Source organism: Ovis aries, chromosome 20, assembly GCF_016772045.2.
Source record: "Ovis aries strain OAR_USU_Benz2616 breed Rambouillet chromosome 20, ARS-UI_Ramb_v3.0, whole genome shotgun sequence".
NCBI lineage: Eukaryota > Metazoa > Chordata > Mammalia > Artiodactyla > Bovidae > Ovis > Ovis aries.
The window spans coordinates 31,483,563-31,510,601 of NC_056073.1; the positions used below are offsets into that span (position 1 = coordinate 31,483,563).

Genomic DNA, 27,039 nt, shown 5'->3' on the forward strand with positions numbered 1-27,039 from the left:
ATGAAACTTTGCAACCTTCCCATGTTCTAAAAAGATTCTGAGTTTGAAAAACGAGGGGGTGAGTGGGAGGGGGAGCCACAGCTGCTTAAGCTTAAAGGCAACTTTCAGTTTCCTTGCAAAAGTTTCCAAGCCGAGTGGAAGAATCAACACCCACCGTACAAAGCGCGCCCTTGAGAGGCAGCAGTGCCCCAGGGTAGGGGTCCCAGCCAAAGAAAGTCCTTCCAGTGAAAGAAGTTACTGTGAACCTAAGGCCCAGCCCCCCATAAAGGCGGGAAGTCAGCGGCTCATTTGGGAATTTGCCACCTCGAAGTGTAGCAAGTGAGGAAGCAGTGAGAGGTGGCAGATGGGACGGGGTGATATTGAGAGTGAAGCTGCCCCCGGACAGCTGTGGGGTTAACAACTCCTGTGGAAATAGGGGTGCTAAGCATTCGAATAACCGAGAAGCAGCTGTGGTAATTTCTGAAATAACTTGGGCAGACGCAGGGGCAGATTCAAAATACAGCATGACACTCACTGTTAAGTAAACGGCGAGAATGATCCATGGAATGAGACTAAAACTAAAACCCAAGGCACTAAGCCCTGCTCGACTGGCATCTAAGCCTGGGGCCCGGCTTTTGGGTAAAACTGGTTGTTGTGAGTTCCCCCATCTGAGACTTACAAAAAGAGTTCCCCAGAACAGGGTTCAAGACATATCCACCCAATATTTAAATCCAGCCTTTCCCAAAGGTCCTATATGGACACCAGACTTAGGCACTGGAGCCCAAGAAGGGGCTCCTAAAAATTCAGATAAACTACACTACTTCCACTGTAGCAAAAATAGAATGTATAATCCCTGTAAGGATTTTTAAAATTCAGCCAAAATAACTAGCAAATAGGACCATATGAAATTTTTCTTGTTAAAATGGCAAAAAATTAAAACCCTCCTAAAAGAATGCTTTATTATAATTCCTTACTATAATCCAGTAGCTGTACCATCCCATTTAACATATTGGTCCATACAATATATTTTGGCTGATTAAAAATTTGGGTCAAGAAACAGGAGTCTGGGACAAAAGACAGTGATATACATATGTGAAATAATGTTGTAGACATTACAGAAGTCTCCTTAATTCCACATCTAGATATTTTGACCATTTCTGAAGGGTGGGCAGAGGACTTAAAACTGCAGAATTCACACACTTCAGTGGGAAGATTCACAGATTATCAGACTGTTCTCGTGTTCCTGGTTCTACGACGTCATTTTGCGTCGACTATTTTGTGAGATTCTCAATTCTTGTCTGTTTCATCTCTGCAAACAGACAGCCCACTTTGGTTTCATTGGAAAACCTTGATCTGTATGCAGTTGGTGCTTATTAGGAGTTGGTAGCTGTCTGCTCAAGGATCTCAAGAGTGATGCACGGAGCTCATTTAACACAAATGGTCTTATAATTCTGTCTCAACCTTCTCTCTGCAGCCGCCTACTTTTTCTAGGGCAGGGTAATGGAAATGACTTCAAGAAATGGGGAAAGTGTGATTTAAGTAACTCAACTGAGCTTATTTCCCTTGGGGAAAGGACAGCTAGCTGACTAGGCTCTGAAATTAATTAAGTGGCGTCTGACCTCTATTAGTTATTTAAAGTTAGCAGTAACTTTACTAACAAAGGGAAGGTGTTCCAGTCTGCTCGAATGAACATCAGGACTCTGTGCTTTCAGCATACTGAATGATTGAACTTCCTGAATTTCCCTCACAGCTGTACTCAGAATTTTCTTTAATGTTTGGCTGACACAGAAAAGTCAGAATCAGGAAAAAAAAAAAAGTCAGAATCCAGTACGTGAAAGGTGGTCTGGGGGTGTCTGTGGATAATGAAGGAAAGTGTGAGTTGTTTGACAGCCAAGTATTCACAAGCGGGCACCTGTCTCAAAAAAATGAATTACTTTCTTGCTGCCTTAATGTTCTCCCTTAACTCTTCCCTCTCCAACCTTTCTCTGACATTTTTTTAAACTGAAGTATCGTTGTCTTACAGTATGTTAGTCTCAGGTGCACAACACAGTAATTCAACGTTTTTATAGATTATACTCCACATATAATTATAAAATACTGATTATATTCTCTGAGATGGACACTATTTATACTGAGTAGTTTATACCTCTTCTCTCATTGTGCCCCTCCTGCCAGCCCTCTTCCCCTCTGGTAACCACTAGTTTGTACCCATGAGTCTGCTTTAACTGATATCTTTTTTAGATTTTGCATGTAAGTGAAAACATACAGTATTTGTCTTTATCTGACGTATTTCACTCAGTGTGATCATCTCCAGGTCCATCTGTATTGCTGCAAATGGCATTATTTCATTCTTTTTTAGGGCCGAGTAATACTGCATTGTGTAGACATACTCTATCTTCTTTATCCATTCATCTGTCGATGGGCACTTAGGTAGCTTCTGTATCTTGGCAACTGTCAGTAATGTTTCCGTGAACATTGGGGTCCATGTAACTTTCTGAATTAGTGTTTCTGCTTTCTCCTAACTTTCTCAACTCATATAGGGCCAGGTAATAGGAAGAACCCATACAGCTCCCAGTCCTACGGGCACTGGTGGGAGACAGTGCATCTCCCCTAGGCTGGAAGGCCTTTTCCAGCCACATTACATCCCCTTTTTGCTCCCCAGCCAGTGCCTCCCTCCAAACTGCTCCCCAAACCACCAGACCACCTTCATCTGGCCCAGAAGCTTCCAACCTCACCCTACCCTACAATGTTGCTGTACAACCAACACTGTATTTTTTCAACCACAATATATTTATGTAAAGTATCCCTAGAGCAATATTCACTTTCCTGGTGGCTCTGATGGTAAAGGGTCTGCCTACAATGCGGGAAACCCGGGTTCAATCCCTGGGTTGGGAAGATTCCCTGGAGAAGGAAATGGCAACCCACTACAGTACTCTTGCCTGGAAAACCCCATGGATGGAGGAGCCTGGCAGGCAACAATCCATGAGGTTGCAAAGAGTTGGACACAACTGAGCGACTTCAGTTCAGTTTTAGAGCAATATTTATTTTTTTCCAGTCCTAGAACTAACAAACAGCCCCCAAAGGAAAACTGAAACCAAAAGTTTGCTTCCATCATGGATTCTCTTTTCACCCAGAAAGTAAATGCTCTACACCCCTAGACCACACCCCCCAGATCAAAACAGTGACACAGGCTTCCAGAATGTACAAAAACCCACTTTGCACAGTAGCAGCCAACATGTGCAAATACTTTCATTGCAAAATTGAAGAGTGTAGCTCACCGAATACATGCTGGAATGCTAATGTGAGTAATTACACAGGTGGTTATGCAAACACTGAACGCATGCTTCAGTTTGGCAGAAGGATAAACACTTCCAGGGTAGTTTGCAAGGTTCAATTACCTAGATCGGCTGGTTAATTTCCTTTACATCTGCAAGAGCTCCCCCAAAGTCAATCATTTTCCAACAGAAAAGTCACTGCTAGAAACTTGTTCTACGTAGGCAAGGAAAGTATACACTTGTACTAAACTGACTCAACATTTTTAAATGAGCATCTTTATCAGGAGCTGACCTGCACAGATATGATTATTCCTTTGTGTCCTACAACTTAAACAAACCTTTACTCTTGAAAACATGCATCTGAAGAATATCCATTATCTCATATGTGCAGGCACCATTCTATAAGATGCTAGGGATACAGCAATGCACAAAACAGGCAAAAATTCCTGCCTTCAGGAGGCTCATGTTCTACTGGGGGGAAAGAATACATAAATAAGACATAGGGCACATTAGATGCTGATCAAAGTGGGATGGAGAAAAAGTAAGGAGAATGGGGTGGGGCTGGGTGTTAAAATTTAAACAGCAGGGAGGACTACAAGGGAGAGGTAACATTGCTCAGAGACCGAAAGAAGGCGGAGGGAAGGAGCCCAGCCAGGTGTAATTCTGGGGAAAAAAGCTTTCCAGGCAGAGAGGGAACAGCTAGTTCAAAGACCCTGAACGAGGAATATGCCTGGTGGGTTCAATAACCAAAAATCTACATTTGGCTAACTGTTCCATAATTCTGTTTTTTGGTTTGTTTTTTTTTTTAACTGTATCCCACATAGAGATTTCAAAAGACTTCACTGTTTCCAGTTTTGGAGTTTTCTCTTAAATGTATATAGCCTCTGACATGACTGTGATTCATAGAAATGCATGTGCTGTGCTTCCCTGCATCCCTAAGTGCACTGACAGCTTCTAGTTTGCAGCGAGTTAAATCCCAAGGGCTCTGGGAGTATGTTTAGCACCACAGCAACCAAAGCTAGTACAGCACTCAGAGATGCTGAAGTAAAGATGCCTTTATATGAATTCAAGGAATGGTGTGCAGGAATCTCTACCTTTATCTCGTAAAGTCACCACCAGCCTCCTCGTGTGTGCTCTGGTGTCAAGCTAGTGGGAGGTCAGCAAAAAAATCTCCAAAAATGGAGGCAAGCTCAAAACAGAGCTGGAGGGGGGAAAAAATAACCAATCTCCACACTTCCAAAATAATAGTGTGATCCAATTTTCTTTCTTAAAAATTACAATTTTTTAAAAGAAAAAAGCCTAATAACTCTCATTTTAGATACTAAGGAAAGAAAAGGAGAACTGTGTATGTGAAAGAACAGAATGTGAATCCCCAGAGAAAAGTCAAGGGTGGAGTGACAGGAGCCAGGACTAAGGGTCAGGCACACAAGGATGCCCTCTGTGGTCCACCAGTCATGCAGCCATGTCAGGGGTCGAGGGTGGGAGGCTGGGAGAAAGCTGGCTATGATCATAAAAGGGGACATCGAGGGATCGTTGGAAGGAAGTTCAGTATCTTGACTCGGATGGTCACGTGAACTGTCACACATGATAAAACTGCACAGAACTAAACACACACACAAGTGTATGCAAACGCTTGGAAATCTAAATAAGATTGCTGATTGTATCAATGTTAATTTCTTCATTGTGAAACTATAACACTGTTATGCAACATGTTATCACTGGAGGAAATGGATGAAAGGCATACAGGGTCTCATTTCTTACAACTGCATATGAACCTACAATTATCTCAAATAAGTGGTTTTTTTTTTTTTTTTTTAAAAATCTCATCAGCTTAAAAAAAAAAGTGGCTAGCATGTTATAAAAACTCTCTAAGTGGCATATTGGGCAAGTTATCTGTCATCTATAAACGGGAACTGCAAGTTCCTACTTCTCGCTTTAGATTCCAGACGAAATACTCAACACCATCCTTGAGTAAGCACACTGTGTGAGGGTTCATCCCATGCAGGCTAGAGGACCCTAGCCCTCTAAAAACTCACCAGTACCCAAGTGAAATACAAGCAGGCTTTACATAACAAAACTTACAGACAGGAATCCATTTATCACTATTCAAAGAACAGTTTTTCTGTTTCTGAATAATACATACATACACACTAATATAAATGAGCTCTCTGAATTCCCTGGCAGTCCAGTGGTTAAGACTCCATGCTTCACTGCAGGGGGCTTGGGTTCAATTCTTGGTTGGGAACTAAGATCCCACAAGCCGTGAGGCACAGCCAAACCAAAAAGAAAAAAACAGACTGAAATAAAAGAGCTCTCTAAAAGACAGAAAAATATATTTCATGGACTAGATTAGCATTTTCCAAACTGTTCCCCAACCAAGGAACACTAGTCCTCCCCCTCCATGGACTATTAATGCTATACTACTACTACTACTGGTGATAATAAGAAGTAAATTTGGGAAATACTATACACATTTTCCCCTGTGAGAGCTCTAGTGGGGGAGGGGACTCCCCTTCATCTATCTCATCATTTTCCAAATTTACTTGTTCACAAGACCATTTTATTATACCTGCTGGCATCCTGAGAGATATTTCCAAGATCTAGAATTATAAAAATCATTCATTATCAGTCAGCTACTCACTACCCAATACCCAGTTTCTTTACCCAATATGTACTTTAGAAGACAAACAGGTGGTTTTTCCACAGCTAGGGCAGTAGTTATAACTGCATACAACTGGCTATCAATAAACGTTCGCTAAATTAGATTCAATGCAGGAACAATTTCCAGGATGACAGCTCTAGGCATAGAAGTAGCAATTCCTGTTTTGGTTTTAAGTCTCAGTTGAGAAAACAAAAGTGCTCCTTTCTAGAAGTTTCTGAAAGTTTCTTAGAAACTTGTCTCCTCCTGAGTGGCAACTAAAACAGCAGTTTACAATATGGTATCATTATAAGGAATAAGGCCATGACTAAAAAAATCTGTACTCAAACCTCTAGCACCTGAAATTCCATTAGCAGCATATAGGGCCTTTCGGACCAAAAACAAAGAAAAAGCTTTAACTGAGTTAAACTTGTCATTTCGTGAAGGTGACTTCAGCTGAAGTGAATCTCAAATGTCAGAGATTAGGCTTGGATGAGGACAAGACGAAGGTGAAAACCCTGAATCCTAGGGAGGGACAGAAGGAGAAAGAGAAAAGGAGGCAGAAATCATCAAAAATGAGCTTCATTTAATTCACAGGTCCCTCAGGGCCAGAGACACTGCTTTACAATTACACATGTCCATTTATAGAAATAACCCATACTCAACTTGGAGAATCATAAACCAACTGGAAAATTAAAGGAATTAATCACAGTAATTTTTAAAAGAATGAAATCTGTCAGAAAAATGAACATGAAACAAACATTACAGTTCCTTAAAAAATACACAGAGCTCTTGAGGAATACGTACTTGGAAATTAGCTCAACTATACACATTTCTAGGTAAAGGTTTGGAAAGGCAGAATTTATCATGAACTCCTCACATACTGGAAAAATGTCTCAGTCACCAAAGGATAATAAAGAGAACTCACTGAGCATTCCACTCCAAGGCACACTTATGCATTTTAAGAACATTCCCAACATGTCGGAAAACCAAATGGGTTTCAGATGAAACCTCAATTTAACCAAGAGACCCTGGCTTCTCAAGAATTCCTGGTCTTCAAGGCTGCTGTGTAGAACTGAGCAATGGTTGAGACATCCCATTTTGCAGTGAATAATCTTCCCATTGCAGGAATATGGCTGTCAGGCACATCCACTTCTCAGTATGAAGAGGCCAGGCCTAGTCATAACACTTCAGATGAACCAAGATGTCAACGGACAGGCCCTCCACCCTGCTTTCTCTGCAGTCCTCCCCTCCCTGCAGCATCACACAAACACCCCTCTCCCCTCGGCTAAGATTATCTGAGCAACTTTTGCCTTGGCTGTCTGTCTCTTCTTGACCCATAAAATAAGATGGGAAAAAAGTATTTTGGTTAAAAAAAAAAAATCTCTGACATAACAACAACAAAGTATCTATGGTTTTAGCAGCAATCCCAATGAGCTCTTTCCAGAACTCAGGACCCCCACAGACTAAACAAATGAGAGAGAAGGAAGTCAACAGATTTCTAAATCTGCCTGCTGAATAACTGAAACCTCTAGTGGTCAATGAAAGTTTTCTTATAAGGAGCTCAGGTATCTTTTATACTCTCACATCTCTCTGTAAGATGTTGCTTTCCCAATTTCAAAGGGAGAAAAGTGGTCCCTTTTCCCTCCTTCTTTCCCTCCCCTATTCTTAAACACAAGAAACAGTGATTTTCCTAAATTCCTTTTAACACTATGGAAGGCTGCTGCTGCTAAGTCGCTTCAGTCATGTCCGACTCTGTGCGACCCCATAGACGACAGCCCACCAGGCTCCGCCGTTCCTGGGATTCTCCAGGCAAGAACATTGGAGTGGGTTGCCACTTCCTTCTCCAATGCATGAAAATGAAAAGTGAAAGTGAGGTCGCTGAGTCGTGTCCGATTCTTCGCAACCCCATGGACTGTAGCCTACCAGGCTTTTCCATCCATGGGATTTTCCAGGCAAGAGTACTGGAGTGGGATGCCATCACCTTCTCTGACTATGGAAGGAGGGAAAGCCTATGTACTCTATCCCTAATCCAATGTTCTTTCAGCAGAATTTTAAATGCTGTGCAGTTTTCAAAATAATGTAAATGGGAGGACAATGACCCAGGACTGCACTGTGGCACTCTGCTCCCCCACCCCTCGGAGAGGCCGACTGATGGCTTATCTGGGGGCCCTTTGTACACTGATGCACCTCCAAAGTGACAGGCCCTGCCTCATTGTAGCCAAAGTGCTCCCTTGTAGCCTTAGAGCTGCCTGAGCTCATTTAGGTCAATAAAGCTGGGTTCAAAAACAAGTTAAACTTCTTTCACTCTAAGAAAAAAAAGTGCTTTTGTTTTTGTAGAAGACTAAACCATTCAACCAGACTTGTCCAAACCTTCCATTTACGCAGTGGGAAATGTGGTAACAGTTGGCCCAATTACCCCTAAGGGAAGAGCCAGGCTCAGGGCTTCAGAAATGAGCAAAAGCCTCCAGGTGGGCTTCTGTGCACATCAGGGCACTCATGGAAAATGATTCCCACTTTACTTTCTCTACTCACAGTCAAGGGAAGGAAATCCTGGCATCAGGAGGGAAGAAATTAGTATGCCACTGGAGCTCTAAGCCTGCTGGATCAACGGAGCACCTCCTCACCAATTCCAAACACAAACACACATGCCTGAAAAGCTGGAGGTAACCAAGAGCTGTGTGCCCTCCCACAGGTCTCGCTCGGTTGAGCACCTTCATATCTATCTCTGAGCAGTGGGCCAGCCTAATGGCTGATGCTCCTGCCTTCCTGGGTCCAGCGGCAAACCTGCCACGAGGTCCTCCTCGCTGGACAAGAGCTTCAGTGAGCTAAGGGAAGCCAGCAATCCAAGAAGTGTGTGTGTATGAGAAAGTGGCCTGCCCTGCCGTGTGGTTCTGAAACACCAGCTCATTAAATCTTCCAGCAGCAGGTCTGAATGATGTCAGCAAAATATCAGTGAGTCCAAGTCCTTCCAGCTTCTCTTTCTGGTCAGTGTGGGACAGTCTTGGCCTCGACAGCATTCACAGGCTTCTGCCCAGCAGGAGGGAGCCTTCCCTCTGTGGCGCCCAAGAAGCCTGAGACCATGATGCCCAATGCCCACTGTGGCAGAAAAGGACAAGCCACGATCTCAAAGATAAATGCACACCCAGCAGAGAACAAATCAAACTTTGCACAATTATACATCCACAGTGAGCTTCTTGAACTGGGTAAAGCAATCAGTATTCTTGGTCACAATGACCATATCATAAACTGCCATCCTAAGAGATTTCTAAGCACAATGCCAGTATACATGAATTACATGTGACTAACACATGATTGCTGTTCAGATCATTGGACCCTCCTTGTGTCGTATTTCTGAAACTGCTTATATACTAAGCTTCATTGTTTTGCCATACATTTCCTGGCATTATTTCTCAGAAACGCGTGGTACACATTGTCACTGTTTGCTAGGGGACCAGCCTTAAACAATTTATGGCTTCTCATATAAGCAGCTAGAGACTACTCATACCCACCACAGAGATATATCACTTCCTTATAATGATGACTCTGAATGACCCAGTTATCACCGAGGCATATAAATTGGCTCTGTATGTCCCAACTTCATACAGCCTTTGATATGCTTTACAAATAATATAATGTTCAACAGGTAACATACTATTTGATAAATTTCCTTACTATTATTTCTATTTCTGGCATGTACCCCCAAAAAACAGAAAAAGATTTTTCTACATGTCACATTAAACTAATACCTCTATCTTCATATTCCCTCTTTGTTTCTGTCTCATCTAACCAGAAATGAAAGTACAAGGCAACTATAATGCCTCACCCAGAAGTGAAATTCATCTTTTATTTCATGGAAGAAAACTCACAACCAGTATGACACTGTCTGCTGATGTTTTTAAGGCAATAGCCAAGACACAACATAAGTCGTGTTTACGATTTAGTTCAGGAATGGTTGGCCCATGCATTGAATTAGAGACGTTTTCCTTTAAACCAACACTACTTTTTGTTAATAAAAAGGTATAAGTGATGTCAGGCACTGTTGATACCCTTGTATGAGAAAACCAGTGAACAAGACAAGTTGGTCCGAGATGAGAGGTTAAAAGCTTACAACCAGCTAAACTTAACTAAAAAGATTCATCCTGCCCTGGCATAAATCATACAGTGTGTGATTTCAACCTCTGAGATGATCACACCTAGAAATCTGAAGCATTCATAATGTACCAGAAGACGATAAGCCCACCAAACCACATCAGTCCATCCCTAGGGAGCAAAAGTTGAAATTCTCGTGCCTTCATTTCACTTACCTGCTACTTGTTAGAAAGGGACTTCAGTTTTTGAAAGTAGTTAGAACTTATTTCATTAACCACATAATTACAGGGTGTTTACCCTGAGCTGGGAAACTTACCTCTACCCAGGATAGACCATAAATCACAGCTTCTCAAAGATTATTAAAGATTAAGTAATTAGAATAATAAACCATAAATATCCATGTGCTTTCGGATTGTTGTTTTGTGACACACAGCTGTGACCTTGAAATTTCAAGTGCTTCCTCAACCGTAAAAAAAAGAAACAGAACCTGACAACGACCGCCCCAAGCAGGAAATCCCAATTATCCAATTTCATTTATTTCAGAGGTGACTCATCCTGGGGAAAATTTATCTAATAATTGACTTCCCTCACCCCTTTCAGGTGGCTGTATTACACAAAAATAATACAAAAGCTTCTGAGCATCAGAACACAGCCTCCATCCCACCCTGATAGATAATCCCACTAAAACTCTCAACTAAGGCATAAACTCACCTGCAGAGCCAAGAGTTGGGGGAAAAAAGAAAAAAGGCTGCAGTTAAAGGGTCCCCTAAGAGAATCCTGTCTTTCCCACCATCATTTGCTATAGTCTGCATACACAGCATCCTTCTAAAAGAAGGTCAGCTGGACAGACCACGGATTCCCAGGATGTCCTTCTGCTAAACTCAATGACTAATTCATGAATTCAAAACGCTACACAAGAGGATAGTAGCAATAAGGCCAATTAACTGAAAACCCAACAGCACCCAACATCTGTGATTCAGGCCCAGCAAGACAACGGCAAGGCTGCCAGGGGATGTTACGAACTAGGGGAGCTACCATCTGGGATGCTGGAGACGGGAAAGTGCCAGGAAAAACAACCCTGTGCATCTTTCCATGCTGGGACCTTGTGCTCAACTCGGAGAATAATTTTTTTTAGCCGAGGCATTTGGTGAGGTTTATATCCTATCAACTGAGAACACTTCCTGCCCTCAGTATTCCCCATCTTTAAACCAAATTTCTGGCTTTTGAAGGAAAGGCTACCCACTTCAGCATTCTGGCCTGGAGAATTCCATGGACAGTCCACGAGGTCACAAAAAGTCGCACACAACTGAGCGACTTTCACTTCACTTCAGTCTGGCTTTTCAAATCCCAAGTCTACCTAGATTCCCAGGTAGCAAGTAAAGATGGTACAACAACTTGAGCAAATTCACTAAATGGCTGGCCCAGCAGTCTCACCGGGAAGGAAGTCTGGCCAGAGGAGCCTCTCCCAAAAACCTGGGTTGGCCAAAAAGTTCATTCTCGTTTTTCATAGATGGTAGAAAACACCAAATGAAACATTGGCCAATCTAATATAAGCCTTAATAGGAGCATTTTTTTTTTAATCACTGCATAGTCGTTTATTTGTTGAATGATGTAAAAAGTGTTAATTACTATCCCATGAAATAAAACAAACATATGCTCACTTAGTAATACAAAGAAATTCTGGTAAATATTCGATTACTTCAAGCACATTATTAATATATTCCACTTGATATGCCAAGAGTAACCAAGAGTAGGGGGAAATTGACACAATTTCTATGATAAAGAGATGTTCAAACAGTATTCTGTACTTTGTAGATAGGGGACAAGCAGCAGGGCAAACGGTAAATGAACCAGCAAAGACACATCTCATCCTACCTCACAGTGAAGGATACTCAGCGGACAAGATGAAAAAGCTCTGGAGACATGCCGTACAACCATGTGCCTTACTTAAAACCACTGAACTATGCATCTCCAGAGAGAATAATAATTTTTATGTGGTTTTTAGAATAATTTTTTAAATTAAAAAAAAAAAAATAGATTCAGCAGAAGCAGCATCCAGCGCTACCCAGAAAGCCAAGGAGGAAAACCAAGATGATTGCTGCTGCTGCTGCTGCTAAGTCACTTCAGTCATGTCCAACTCTGTGCGACCCCATAGACAGCAGCCCACCAGGCTCCCCTGTCCCTGGGATTCTCCAGGCAAGAACACTGGAGTGGGTTGCCATTTCCTTCTCCAATGCATGAAAGTGAAAAGTCAAAGTCGCTCAGTCATGCCCGACTCTTAGCGACCCCATGGACTGCAGCCTACCAGGCGCCTCCGTCCATGGGATTTTCCAGGCAAGAGTACTGGAGTGGGTTGCCATAGCAGGAACTATTAATCTGAAAGGTTTTGAAGAACTTCTTTACTTGCAGACTAGACAGAAAACAGAGGTATTGAAGGAAGATGCCTGGCATCTTGTCCAAGAGAAAGCAGACAAAAGGTGGTGGGGAGGGTGTTCAAGCTGCCAAAAGGTCCCTCCTGGGCTCATTCATGGGGTCATGACATCAGAAGCATCTGATGTCATGTGCACTGATTCCGAAGTCCTAGGTAGAAAACCAAGCAGCTTAGGGGTCCCAGAGGTGACATCCTCCTACTTACAGCCCTGCCCCTAGACTCTGGCAATCAATTGCTCGTTTCCATTGCTACTGTATAGCTATAAGATGATATATTAATATAATAAGAATTGAGAAGCTGCCTATCAGGAATCAGAGGATTCCTGTTACAGAGTGACTCTGATATCCTGAGCAGGGCAACCAGAACCTAGAGTTGGTGGGTAAAGCCAGGCTCCTGGTAGCCATGAGATACTGCTTGAGATCCAGGTGGGATAACAAGAGGACCACTTGGAAAGCACCCTCCATACCTACCAAGAGGTGGTGGATGGCTGGAATCTGGGTGATTTCAAGTAAACTTCCTGGCCAGCAGTCATAGTCCCGTTAATAACAACACTTATACGTTATAAGCAAGTTGTTGCTTATGAAGCATTTCTGAATGTACTAGCTGAGTAATTTGCATGAAACAAGCCAGTCCACAGCTAATAGAGAGTTACTCTGGCAAGAAAGACTTTGATTTATCATTTTAAAAGTTACTGCCAAGCAAAGCCAATCTGTGGAAAGAAGTGAGAGATTCAAGCCTTTATAGCACAAGAGAGTTGGATGTGAGCCAAAGTATGATTGATTAATGCAGTATCTTTCACCGATTTCAGGGAAAAGGCACGCGTGCTTAATGGACTCTTTGCGACCCTATGGACTATAGCCCACCAGGCTCGTCTGTCTATGGGGATTCTCCAGGCAAGAATACTGGAGACAGTTGCCATGCCCTCCTCCTGGGGATCTTCCTGACCCAGGAATAGAACCCCTGTCTCCTGCATTAGCAGGCAGACTTCCCTGGTGGCTCAGACAGTAAAGCATCTATCTGTCTACAATTCAGGAGACCCGGGTTCAATCCCTGGGTTGGGAAGATCCCCTGACGAAGGAAACGGCAACCCACTCCAGTACTATTGCCTGGAAAATCCCACGGACGGAGGAGCCTGATAAGCTACACTCCATGGGGTCGCAAAGAATCGGACATGACTTCACTTTCACTTTCTTTCTTTATCACTAGTGCCACCTGGGAATGCACTATCTTCCACTGATTTAAGGAAAAATAGATAAGCTTTAAAAAAAAAAAGAAGTCCATGCGTTTTTATCTGCAAGCAGGCCACCAGCTGGCCTTCTGAGTCCCAAACTTCCAGCTTCTGGGTCCTGATTCCTTAATGAACAAGGGAGAAAAGGACTGAAAAACACACAAAACTACCCATTCTTCCTGGTACTCTGTTCTTCCATTCAGAGTTTCTCTAGCAGTTAATGCCTACAGATGCTCCCAGGGTTATTCACATTCATTTTCCACTAAGTTAAATAAGCTCCATAAGGCATATAATTAGAATTTGAAGCATTGGGAAACTTAGCCTTACCTAAAACAAAACCAAAACCACAAAGTACTCCTGTGTGTACTTGACCACCACAAAGGGAGAGGACCCGATGAAGCACAGCTGTGCGTGTCTCCAAGGGATGGTTCTGGTTATATCACTCTGTCCATTCTCACTTATCCAATTATCTGGGACCTTTTAGGTAATAATATATACATTCCTCTCTACTGTACCCACAACATGTCTCCAGCTTCTGTAAAAGTTTAAGGTGTCCAATTCTTTCTAAAACAGTATCTGTCATATAGTCCACTGCTGGATTTTCATACATATTGAACATCAACAACTGAAAAGATTCATCAACTTACAATAAAAAACCTTTGTCACAAGAGGAGTGAATAGAAGAAAACCCAAGTAGAAATGTTTCCTGGTGAATCAACAAAGGTGCCTTTTTCTGATTTGTGGGGCAGCCTTGGCTCAGACAGTAAAGAATCTGTCTGTCTACAATGTGGGAGACCTGAGTTCAATCCCTGGGTCAGGAAGATCCTCTGGAGAAGGAAATGGCAACCCACTCCAGTATTCTTGCCTGGAGAATTCCATGGACAGAGGAGTTTGGTGCACTATAGTCCATGGGATCTCAAAGAGTCGGACACAACTGAGCAACTAACACTCCTAGCACATAGAAGTGATCAAATGTGACATTTTTCATACAACCAAGAATAATGAATAAAAAAAAGATAAATATCATTTACTATACTAATACTGATCCTCAATATTATACATGCAATAAGTATTTTTTGCCTGTGTTACTTTCCCTAATTTTCACACACGAGGGTGGATCACCATTGTCCCTGTTTTACAGGGCAGGGCTTTGAGGCTCAGGTGGTTAAATAATTGACTCAAGGACATAGCAGAGAAGCTTGGAATTCCAAAAAGTATCTGACTTCCAACAATGTCACAACACCAGCACAACTAACCAAGCAAGAGTGCAACTTGGTATCCAACTAAATGCAGCAAATACACTGAAGTGAGCAGGGAAGTACACATTTTATTACAGCCAAGAGTTAGGAAAACAATTTACTATTCCTTTCTGTCCACACTTATTTTTGAACTTGACTTTACCAAGGTCTAGAAACTAGGCTGCTCAGCCTTCTTCGCCATCCAATACAGCAAAATCTAGAGTCACTATGTCTAACAGAAACATAATGGGAGTTGTGTCCTTAAGCTTACATTTTCTTTTGGCCACTTTTAAGTTTAAAAAAGAAAAAAAGATGAAATTAACAACTTCTTTTACTTAGCCTCACTATCCAAAACAGTATCATTTAAACATGTAGACAATATAAAAAGTTATTTGAGACATTGTACATTCTGTCTTTCAGAGTATATCCAAAAGTCAGTGTGTATCTTACATCACAGCGCAATTCAACTCAGATTAGCACATTCCAAGGGCTCCATTGCTGTTTAGTTGCTAAGCCTGCCTGACTCTATGACCCCATGGACTGCAGCCCATCAGGAACCCCATATAAACACAGCTATCATACTGAGCCACACAGATATACACCCTTAGAGTTACACACAGGTACAAAACCCCCTTAATAATTGGCCCCATGTTTCTATGATGATCTGAAAAGAGAATGCTCTCCTTGTTTCTGTATGTATGTGCTAGGAGGGAGGTGGGATGGAGGGTGAAGAACTGGGAGTTTAGGGTCAGCAGATGCCAACTATTATATATAGGGTGGATAAAAAACAAGGCCCTCTGTACAGCACAGGGACCTATATTCAACATCCTGTGACAAACCATAATATAAAAGAATATGAAAAAATGTATAGATATATCACTGAATCACTGTACAGCAGAAACTAACACCATGCTGTAAATCAACTCTATTTCAATAAAATAAAAGTTTTGTGCAATTCCTAATGAAAATCCAGAAAAGGCGATGGCACTCCACTCCAGTACTCTTGCCTGAAAATCCCATGGACAGAGGAGCCTGGTGGGCTGCAGTCCATGGGGTCTCAAAGAGTCGGACACGACTGAGCGACTTCACTTTCACTTTTCACTTTCATGCACTGGAGAAGGAAATGGCAACCCACTCCAGTGTTCTTGCCTGGAGAATCCCAGGAACGGTGGAGCCTGGTGGGCTGCCATCTATGGGGTCGCACAGAGTCGGACACGACTGAAGTGACTTAGCAGCAGCAGCAGTCAGGAAGATCCCCTAGGGGAGGGCATGGCAACCCCCTCCAGTATTCTTGGCTGGAGAATCCCATGGACAGAAGAACCTGGTAGGCTACAGTCCATGGGGTCAGAGTCGGACTCAACAGAAGCCACTGAGCACACACGCATGCGTATGCTCCTAATGAGATTACAGGGATACCAACCAGATACTGCTTGAAATTTCATAACCGTAGTTTCCACTTAGTTTTTCTTTTTTAATTATCACCTTATGCAACTGCCATTTATTCATTTATTTAGCTTCGCAGAGCCTTGTAGGCTGCCGTCTATGGGTTCCACAGAGTTGGACACGACTGATGCGACTTAGCAGCAACAGCAGCATGTCTTATTTGTGGCACGCAGGATCTTTCGTTGCAGCGCCTGGGCTAGTTGTGGCACATGGACCAGTTGTGGTGCCAGGGCTTAGTTGCTCCACGGCATGTGGGGTTTGAGTTCCCTGAGCCAGGGATCAAACCTGTCTCCCTTGCATTGCAAGGTGGATTCTTACTCACTGGACCACCAGGGAAGTGCCAGCTGAGTTCTTTAAATATAGTACTTTGAGCTATTTTAACAAAAATGAACAGAACCCTCTACACTGACATGCATCATTAAACCTTAGGAGCTGAGAGCATGTCCAGGAAAAGGGGTCGGGGCACAAGAGCCAGAATCAGAGTTGGACTGTCGGCTAGGCTCTGAACCCATCACAGGTCCCTGTGCCAAATTCCCTCGTCCTCAACAACTTGGTGGAGTGACTGAAGTCATCCTTGTCAAAAAAATAACTAATGTCAGGCAACACGAAAGCAAACTACTGGGGCTGCTCTGGTTTCCGACCCAATACAGAACATAAGACCAACACTACAAATGCCATGGGGTCCCTCAATGGACACGTGGGGCCAGAAGAGCCTGTTCCTAGCTGAGGGCACAGCCCTGAGTCCAGGCCAGGTGAGAAAAGCAACCCCAGCATTGCCTGGTCACCGGGCTTCTCAAGAGAAGCCACAAAGCTGGATTTTCAGGTTCATCATCTTTTACCCAGTACTCATAATAGGTAACCACATACAGCTAAACAGGAAGTGGGAGCAAATCAGATGTCATCTCAGGGGACTTGTTTGCAAACTGTGGTATTTGTGGGACACAAAGCAGTCTGGTTCCTTTTTGGTCTAAGAAGGCAAGACAGGGTGGATTAAGCGCAACACTCGTCTTCTGGGGCATGTAAAGGGCAGGTTTAACCCAGAGCAGTATCAGGAAGGGCACAATCTTAAGTGACTGGAATTACTTGCTCATAGAGAAGGGACAGCCACCTCTCAGGACCACAACATCATCCTAGTCGGTGAATAGACCCAGGGTGGTATGGGCCACTGATTTCTAACAACAAAAAAAACCCATAGATTTTTCTGGAAAACCTATCCATGGAATTCTCCAGGCAAGAATACTGGAGTGGGTAGCCATTCCCTTCCCCAGGGAATCTTCCCAACCCAGGAATCAAACCCGGATCTCCTGCACTGTAGGCAGATTTTTTACCAACTGAGCTACAAGGGAAGCCTTCCTAATCATTAAATGTTGGCAACTAAGTCAAATCATATTCCAGTATTGTATGAGCCCATTTCAGCTCACAGGACCACCTCTTTATAGCCCCTGGATCAGAACATCTCCAGAGTTTTACCTAGTCCCTTAAATCTGTAATTCTCACAACTTCCCTACAGCTTTAACTTAACTTACTTTCTCCATCCATGTATGCTTTGAAACAGATGCTATTGATTACAGGAGATGAGAAGAAAAATGACTACATGAAACATAGTATCCTGGATTCAATCCTGGAATTAAAGGGCATTAGTGGAAAAATTGGTCATAATCCAAATGGAGTCAGTAGTTAATAGTATTACACCATCATTTAATTTCTTGGCTTTGATGAGTTTATGTTGGAGAAGACTCTTGAGAGATCCTTGGACTGCAAGGAGATCCAACCAGTCCATTCTGAAGGAGATCAGCCCTGGGATTTCTTTGGAGGGAATGATGCTGAAGCTGAAACTCCAGTACTTTGGCCACCTCATGAGAAGAGTTGACTCATTGGAAAAGACTCTGATGCTGGGAGGGATTGGGGGCAGGAGGAGAAGGGGATGACAGAGGATGAGATGGCTGGATGGTATCACTGACTCGATGGACGTGGGTCTGAGTGAACTCCAGGAGTTGGTTATGGACAAGAAGGCCTGGCGTGCTGCAATTCATGGGGTCGCAAAGAGTCGGACATGACTGAGCTGAACTATAGTCAAAAGTGTTAGTTGCTAAGTCATGACTCTTGGCAGCCCACATGGACTGTAGCCCGCCAGGCTTCTCTATCCAGGGAATTCTCCAGGCAAGAATACTGAAGTGGGGAGCCGTTCCCTTCTCCAGGGGGTCTTTCCGACCCAGATCGAACCCCAGTCTCCTGCATTCAGGCAGATTCTTTACTCTCTGAGCCAAGTAAGCTGTTAACGGTAGGGAAAGCAGGGTAAAGGTACATGAAACTCTCTACACTACTTTGGTTACTCTTTCATAAACCTAATTTCCAAATAAATTTTTAAAACACTCATAGTTCACCTAATCCAAAGTATTGATTTTATATTACATTAATTTCTCAAATAGAATGTTTTTAAAATTGCAAGTAAGCAGAAACAAGAATTGCCTTGAATCTTCACTCTGACAGACTAAGAGAAGCCAAAATGTAGCAGAACAGGTTCTGTCCTTTGTTTTATACTGTATGTGCAGTAACCAGTGGGGCAGAGAATCAGTGACTTTTACTAAGATAACAAATGGCTGAATTTAGGTAATTATCATTAGGTTGACTTGAACTGAGAAAGTTGCCAAATACTCAATAGCTTTTTGGTCTTAGAATACAAATTAACTTACAACTGGAGGACTGGAGACATTATTACCCAAACGAGAGAGGCAGAATTGAAGTAATAAATGTAAAAGTTCTGGCGCGGAGTAATGCAAACTGTACAACAAAAGGTAGTGACTGGTGTTTCTTGCAAACGAGATTACTAACATAAACAAAGCACAGACTTTCCCATCACCCAGCATTTGAAACAACTATTAGGTCACAACATCCTTACGTCATCACATTTCCAGCCAGCCCCTCTGGGTCTTTTTTTGCTTCTGTAATAAGGCAGGATAGCTAAACATAAAACAGCGGATGCATTTTCAATGTATAGATACAGCTGTACCATGAATGGGATGCACTGAAATGAACCAGCATGAAAAGCTGTAGAAACTCTCCTCTAATTTGCATTCTGTCTGCCATTCCTATTACTATGGTCTTAAATCCACGTGACACGTATAGTAAATATACTTAATAGAAGACAAGTAAAATAATTAGTTTTTATTAGTGCTTTGTGGCAAACAGATTTACAATAACTTTAAGCCACAAGAATGCCCAGGGCAAGAAAGAGTCCTTCTTGTTTAACACATATTATGAGGTTCCTCCACAAAGCAATCTCAGTCTCAGGAATAAGCAGTAAGCAGAACAAAGACCTCTGTCCTGTGCAGCTTCTGTTCTAGCAGAAGGGAGAAAAGACAAGGAAGGAGGTAAATACAGATTCTGCTGCTGCTGCTAAGTCACTTCAGTCGTGTCCGACTCTGTGCGACCCCACAGACGGCAGCCCACCAGGCTCCCCCGTCCCTGGAATTCTCCAGGCAAGAACACTGGAGTGGGTTGCCATTTCCTTCTCCAGTGCATGAAAGTGAAGAGTGAAAGTGAAGTCGCTCAGCCGTGTCCGACTCTTAGCGACCCCATGGACTGCAGCCTGCCAGGCTCCTCCATCCACGGGATTTTCCAGGCAAGAGTACTGGAGTGGGGTGCCATCGCCTTCTCCAACAGATTCTACCAGATGATGCTAAACGCTAAGAAACAATGAAGTGGAGAAAGGAGACAGTGTCGCAGGGATGTTGAAAGCTAAGAGGGGTAGGGGTGGTCAAGAAAGCAGGACAGGTCTCTCGGATAAGTGACATTTGAGGAAAGACCTGAGGGATGTGCAGGAGCCTTGCCACGTGGACACAGGACCGGAAAGGAAAGGAGTTCCATCAAATGCACAAGCTCTGAGGTGGAAAGCAGGCCCAGACTGATTCATGAAACAGCCAGGATGAAGGAAGGACGGAGGAAAGTAAGAGATGAAGTCAGAGAGTAATAGCGGCCTGAGTCACAGAGTAGCTTAGAAGTCACAGGAATGACTGGCTTTCCCTCTGAATGAGATAGAAAGAGGAATGACACAATCTGAGCAAGTTTAAGAACTGATTGAAGGGGATCAAGCAGGAAGCAGAGAGGCTGGTTAGGACACTCCATTAATCCACGTGAAAAATTATGGCAGCCTGGCCCAGCATGCCAGCAGTCAGGAGATTAGAAATGGATTCTGAATATATTTTGAAGGTATAGTCTATTGGATTTGTGAGAGGGTGTGAGAGAAAGATAATTCAAGCATGACTCCAAATGTTCTGTCCTAAGGGAAGAATGGAATGTTGTTCACTGAGATGGAAAGTTTGGTGGGATAGGCTGGTGGGGGTAGGGAGCAGATTGGAGATAGCAGAGAATGAGGATTTCCTTTTTGGACAGCTAGGCTGTTTTTACTGTTGTTTTAAATTCAAGCAGTTGATTTTTTTCATGAAGGAGGTTTTAATTGAACCCATTTCTCTAACTGTATATTCCTAGCTGAACATGTTTCCCAAAATAATTAAGTAACAGCCACACCGTTTTCATTAAAACATTTCAAAAACAAAAGAACTTTTTTCCAAAGTTCATTAAACAGCTAAAAACAGAGCTGAACAAGTAAATCACTAAACAACTAGCAACTAGTAAGACTGAAACCTAGCTAACTCTCAGTGACCCAAATAATCAAGTTATCCAGAACATTTTACCCACCAAACTCCATGGAGAAATGACATTTGAATATATTTATAATGCGCCCCGATGGACTAGATCCCTGGGTTTGGAAGATCCCCTGGAGTAGGAAATGGCAACCCACTCCAATATTCTTGCCTCGGAATCCAATGGACAGAGTCCATTGGTGGGCTACAGTCCACTGGCTCGCCTGGACTTCCAACAGAGTTGGACGCAATTTAGCATAGCACAGCACCAGTAGACTAGAAGATGTTAGCAAAACAGCTGTATACTTCAAGTAGTTGATTTTTATTCCAGTATTCCTGAATTTATCATCAAAAAATAAACTGACAGGATGTAGCCTCAAGGTTCATTCAGAAAAGGCATTATCAGCCTGAGGTTTCATCACTGATTTACCTTTTTCAAAAACCATCTCCACATCCTGCAACCTTCTCTGACCCTCCCTCCAAAAACATTAATGCATCTTAGCAGTATTAACTTTCACAAGATCCAAGCAATTATCAAGCCAGATTTGCCCCCAACCTGCCTTTTCTCCCTCCCTTTGCCTCCTGAAGCCCTAATTTTGTCCACACATCCTTGTGCAATCCCCCAGATCCAATTTCCCAGAAGGGGATCCCCTAAAAATGATCACACTGTGAAACAGACACATTAGCACCCTTAAGGGGTTGCGGGCACAGGTTGTGCTTGAAATGTCTATTGGACACATCTGAGTAGTGCCGACCAGCGGATGGTCAGATAAAGGGGCTCCAGAGTCCCCAGGCGAGATCTGGGCTACCAATGAAAACATAACAACTTTCATTGCACAGACAAGCTTGAAAGCATAAGCTAAATAGAGAAGAGATACAAGTGCCCAGAGGCACTCCATTTAGAGTTTGGGGAGATGAACAACCAGCAAGGGAGGCTGAGAAAGACCAGCCAGAGAGGAACAAGGAAAACCAGGAGGGGTGTGTCCAGGCAGTCAAATGGAGAATGTATTCAAGGGGAGGAAAAATCAAGCACGTCAAATGCTGCTGGAGGTGAAACAAGAGGAGCCTGGGACCACTGCTGCAGCAAGAAAAGTCACTGATGAGCTGACAGAGCAGAGTCAGTGGAGTCTGTGTAAGGGGTAAAAACCCCAGTATGGGCTCCAGACAGAATGGGGGGTGGGGCCGGGGGCATCGGTATTAGATGTGATGAATACAGATGACTCACTCCAAATGTTGAAAGAGGAAAGGGAGAAATTGGTGAGTAGCTGGAGGGGAAATCGGAGTCAAGAGGATGTTTTTATTTAATGGGAAAAATAATAACTTGTATGCCTGTGGGAATCCAGTAAAGAGAAGAAAACTGATGACACAGGAGGGAGAGGGGAAGTTTTATGGAGCAATGCCCTTGAGAAGGTATTTGGAGATGGAAATAGGATGTCGCCCCCAACCCAGGAGCTGCAGGCTCGGGCGCAGACACGGATAGGCAGTTGGGAGGTGTGGTGTGGGGAGTGTGTGGAAGTTCTCTTCGATCATTTTCATTTCTGTGTGTGAAAAAGGTAGCGGCAAAGAGTACGGAGACAATGGACATTTGAACAGCAAGTCTAGTCTGCAGTAATTGTCTGAGAGAGCAAGGGAATGAAAGACAGTGGCAACACGACATGACGGTCAGGTGACATCAAGGGCGTTTGTGATCACAACTGAGAGTGAGATGATCAGTTTGGTGGTGCAGTTGTGTCCTGGCATATTTGGCTGCACGGGAGAGGTACAGAGAGAGATGCATTCTCCTGGAATTGTGGTTTAGTCAAGCGAGAACGACAGTGTGAGAGGAACGAGAGTGGTGAGGTTGTAAGCAGGGATGACTGTGTATGATCAGTCTGGGAAAGGGGAGAAGTCAGGTGGAACCACAGAGAGGTGGCAGATGCCAGCGAACCAAAGCTCCTGGTGGTTCAAGCACTGTCGAGGTTGGAGGAACCTCACAGAATGAGCCAGAAGGATAGGAGTGGAGGTCAGAGCAGGATGCCCAGAGAGGGCTACAGAGGCACTGAGGTTATCAAAGATAACGGGACCAAGGGCACGACCATGCGACGGAGCCACTGAGGAAGGAGGGAGATACACTCACAGGAGGAGAGGAGGGACAAGGGGGTTGGGAGGATTAGCGACACGAATGGTGGAACAGCAGGAGTCACTTTGGAGAAAGGGACAGAGAACCCGAAACAGAAATCTCCAGGGAGTGAGGGGAGTGACTGGGGGGAGTAGCAAGTGACTGACAAGGAGAGACAGTGGGCCACACAGCGACCTGAGACTCTCCGGAAGGAGGGGATGTGGTACAGAAACCGTGTAGAGGATACTCCCCCCCTCCCTTGCATGGTTCAAGGAAAGCTAAAAGAACCTGCAGCCACCTGAGAGGGAGAAGCAGTACTGTCAGGGAAGATCCAGGTTTCCAGAAAAGCCAGAGAGAGGAGGGGAAAGTCACAGACAAGTCAGGAGGTTGGGGAGCTCTGCTGATGACCCCGAGCGCACAGGGCGCACAGGGAGGGGACTCCAGGGCGAGAGGCAGGATTTTAAAAGTTGAAGTAGAAGAGCCAAATGAGGACAAGACAAAGGAACGAGGGGACGCCTTGCAACAAACAGGAGCAGGAAGTGTAATGAGGGTGGTCCTGATGGGGAAGGCAAAGTGGTGGAAGGCTGGCCATGTGAAGGGGTCTCACCAGGAGCGGACGGCTGGAGGTCCTACTTGACCCCTGCTGAGTGTGTTAGGGGGCGCTGAGGAAGGTAGTGGAGGTGATGCAGAGAAGGTACAGACTTACTCCTCACGCATGGACCAGGAGAACAACGTTTTGTAAAATTAGCCTCTTGATAATACATGAAAATACTGACTTGATCTAAGTATCCCAGCAATTACCTTAGGTCCTTTTAGGTCCAAAAATAAATACAAATCCTCTAGAAACCACAATCTTGCATTTAAAAAAAAGAAAATACCCAAAATTTCCTCAAGAATAGGAGAATGAGCATGAAAGCACATAAGCCTTATACAGTGACACAAGGGCCACTGGGTACTATAAACATTCTAAACCAAGGAACCAGCCAAAGATGCACATTCTTCCACAAGTGCGTACAAGCTTATAAAACATCAGAACAAGGTGGAGCAGTGCTTGGGCCCTGAACGCTTTAGAAGGATTCTTAGAAGGAAGCTGTGTGCTTGTTTTACTTCTGGAAAATTAGATTAGACAGATAGTTACATCATATTTCCTAACAAGATTATTAGAGAATGGTTGCCACAGCAACCAGCAAGCCACAGCTGGAGAACGAGGTAAGTTAGAAGGCATCTTTTTAAAAAAGAATAAATGACATACTAGTAGAGCAGTTAAAAACTGCTCAAGGCCTTGTTCACCCAAAGAGCCCTAGAAGATATAAGGTTTTTACTTATGGAGAAACTATACAAAATGTCCTTATCAAACTTCACATTATCCAAAGAAAAAATAAGGCAAACATGAACCTTCATAGGCATGACTCAAGAGATCTTAGAAAACTTATCAGTAATAATAAATAGATTTCAAGCCTAACTACAAAGAACAAAGACATATCCTAAGTACTTACAAAATGCCAAGTACGTTCTTTTCACCTGATCTGCACAACAATTCCATTTCTTTGGTTGAGCAGTCAAAGAAGTAATGAAGGTTACAGAGCCGTTGGTCATCTGGATCCGAGGGTTCCACATCCACAGGTTCAACCAAACACAGATTGAAAAAACTTGGGGAAATAAATCCAGAAAGTTCCAAAAAGCAAAACTTGAGTTTCCTGTACTACAGCAACTATTTATATAGCATTCACACCGTATTAAGTATTAGAAGTAATTAGGCTGCAGTCCATGGGGTCATGAAGAGTCAGACATGACTGAGCGACTTCACTTTCACTTTTCACTTTCATGCATTGGAGAAGGAAATGGCAACCCACTCCAGTGTTCTTGCCTGGAGAATCTCAGGGATGGCGGAGCCTGGTGGGCTGTCGTCTATGGGGTCGCACAGAGTCAGACACGACTGAAGCGACTTAGCAGCAGCAGCAGCAGCAGAGATGATTTAAAGTAAATGGGAGGATGTGCATAGGTTATACACAAATACTATGCCATTTTACATAAGGAGAGTGAGCACGCTGGGTTTCAGTATTTGCAGGGAGGTGATAGCACCCCACTCCAGTACTCTTGCCTGAAAAATCCCATGGATGGAGAAGCCTGGTGGGATGCAGTCCATGGGGTCCTGAAGAGTCGGACACGACTGAGTGACTTCACTTCACTTTTCACTTTTATGCGTTGGAGAAGGAAATGGCAACCCACTCCAGTGTTCCTGCCTGGAGAATCCCAGGGACGGGGGAACCTGGTGGGCTGCTGTCTATGGGGTCGCACAGAGTCGGACACGATTGAAGCGACTTAGCAGCAGCAGTAGCAAGGGGTCCAGAAACCATCCCCTGCGGATACTGAGGGATGACTGTAAGTGTCAGAGCTGAGCTTTGAACCCAGGTGAGCCCAACCCCCAAAACTGCCCTGCACCCAGAGACTCTCTGGATGGCCCAATATACATGACAGCTGTAGTCAGGTTAAGAGCCCAGTGTCAAGCCTGCCCGTCACCAAAAGCTGACCTGGGAAAGTTACTCTCACCTTCTCTCAACCCAGGTTTCCTCATGTAGAAACGAGATTAAATGACCTCTTCACAGAGGGAAAACCAAAGATGCAAATGAGTCTCTGGCCTCATTTTAAAGTTGTGCTCTTATAAACAGGTCAGAGGAAACCTTAACGGTCTCATCACCCCTTGATGTTACACCATGTCTGAGACATCCCTGGGCCAAAGTCTCATCCATCTTACACCGGAATTCTTCCAAGCGCAGGTTACTCATGAGCCAATGAGGAAAACCAGTTGGACTCCAGACAATCCAACTTTCTTCCATTTAACATTCTTTCTCGGACTCTAGTATTTTTTATTATGAGCTCACTCAGAGCAAGTCTGGAAACTCAGTAAGCTCTAAATATTGAAAGATGCCAGCTCCTTTGAAGTGGAGCTTGGCACCCTTTTCCACACCTGCGCCCCCACCACACACATACACACACCTGTCCACCACTATTTCTGTTCTCCACATTCCCTAGAGATCACAGGCGTGGCTGAACAACCTCTATCCCAAATGTCTGCAGGATGTCAAAAAGGAATTCTGTTAGGCTGGGAGGCTTAAATTCCTTCAGAAAAACTAGATCTTATTACTTTCCGAACATACTGTTAACATTCTGGGTTTTTTAATATGTATATAAAAGACAAAAAAAAAAAAAAAGACATAATAGGAGTTGAAGGCTTTTGCTGCATTAGCACACACATTCTCCTGCAGAAGGGAATGGCTACCCACTCCAGTATTCTCTTGCCTGGAGAATCCCATGGAGACAGGAGCCTGGCGGGCTATTGTCCATGGAGTCTCAAAGAGTTGGACACAACTGAGCAACTAACACTTTTACACACACCCTCCATCAGCTCTGTTCAGATGCAGCTTTTATTTTCTTCTATTTGTTTGACAACTTTTCTATCATCCAGAACATCTTCTGCAAGTCTCAGGTTTCTCTAAAATCAGACGTCAATTCATATCCCAGCTACCTAACTAGCTGTGTGACCTACAGATACACTTAGGTATTTAGCTCAGTGCCTCAATCTGCTCATCTGTAAAATGGCAACTAATGCTAGCACCTAACTCATAAAGTTCTAGTGTGGTCAAACAAGAGCACCCAGAACTGTACCTGGCACTCATATGCAAACATAAGCTACTATCACTGTGGTTCCCCTTGACTGTCAGAGTTAGGCCTCTATCTTTTATGCACTTCCTTTTAAGATCTAACTTCATCGGGAAACTGTCATACTGCCACACTTCTTCCTTCTGGTACTTTCCCTTATCTTCTATGAAAGAATCATTTACAAATACACAGTAAGAATTAAAATATCTGAGTTTTCTAACTTTACTGATGTCTGGACTCTGATCGATCACTTAGCAATTCTTATTAAACATTTCTTAAAACAATAGCTCCCCTGGCAGAGTTCTCCAGCATTC

At 43.5% G+C, this 27,039-nt stretch overlaps 2 protein-coding genes across 7 annotated transcripts in view; one reads left to right on the top strand and one right to left on the bottom strand.

The window, feature by feature from the left end:
• CARMIL1 (capping protein regulator and myosin 1 linker 1) overlaps positions 1-27,039 on the bottom strand; it is a 306,068-nt gene that overhangs the window by 221,893 nt on the left and 57,136 nt on the right. The window lies entirely within an intron of this gene.
• LOC101106806 (cytidine monophosphate-N-acetylneuraminic acid hydroxylase) overlaps positions 1-27,039 on the top strand; it is a 304,828-nt gene that overhangs the window by 31,187 nt on the left and 246,602 nt on the right. The gene's annotated exons all lie outside the window — the stretch shown is intronic.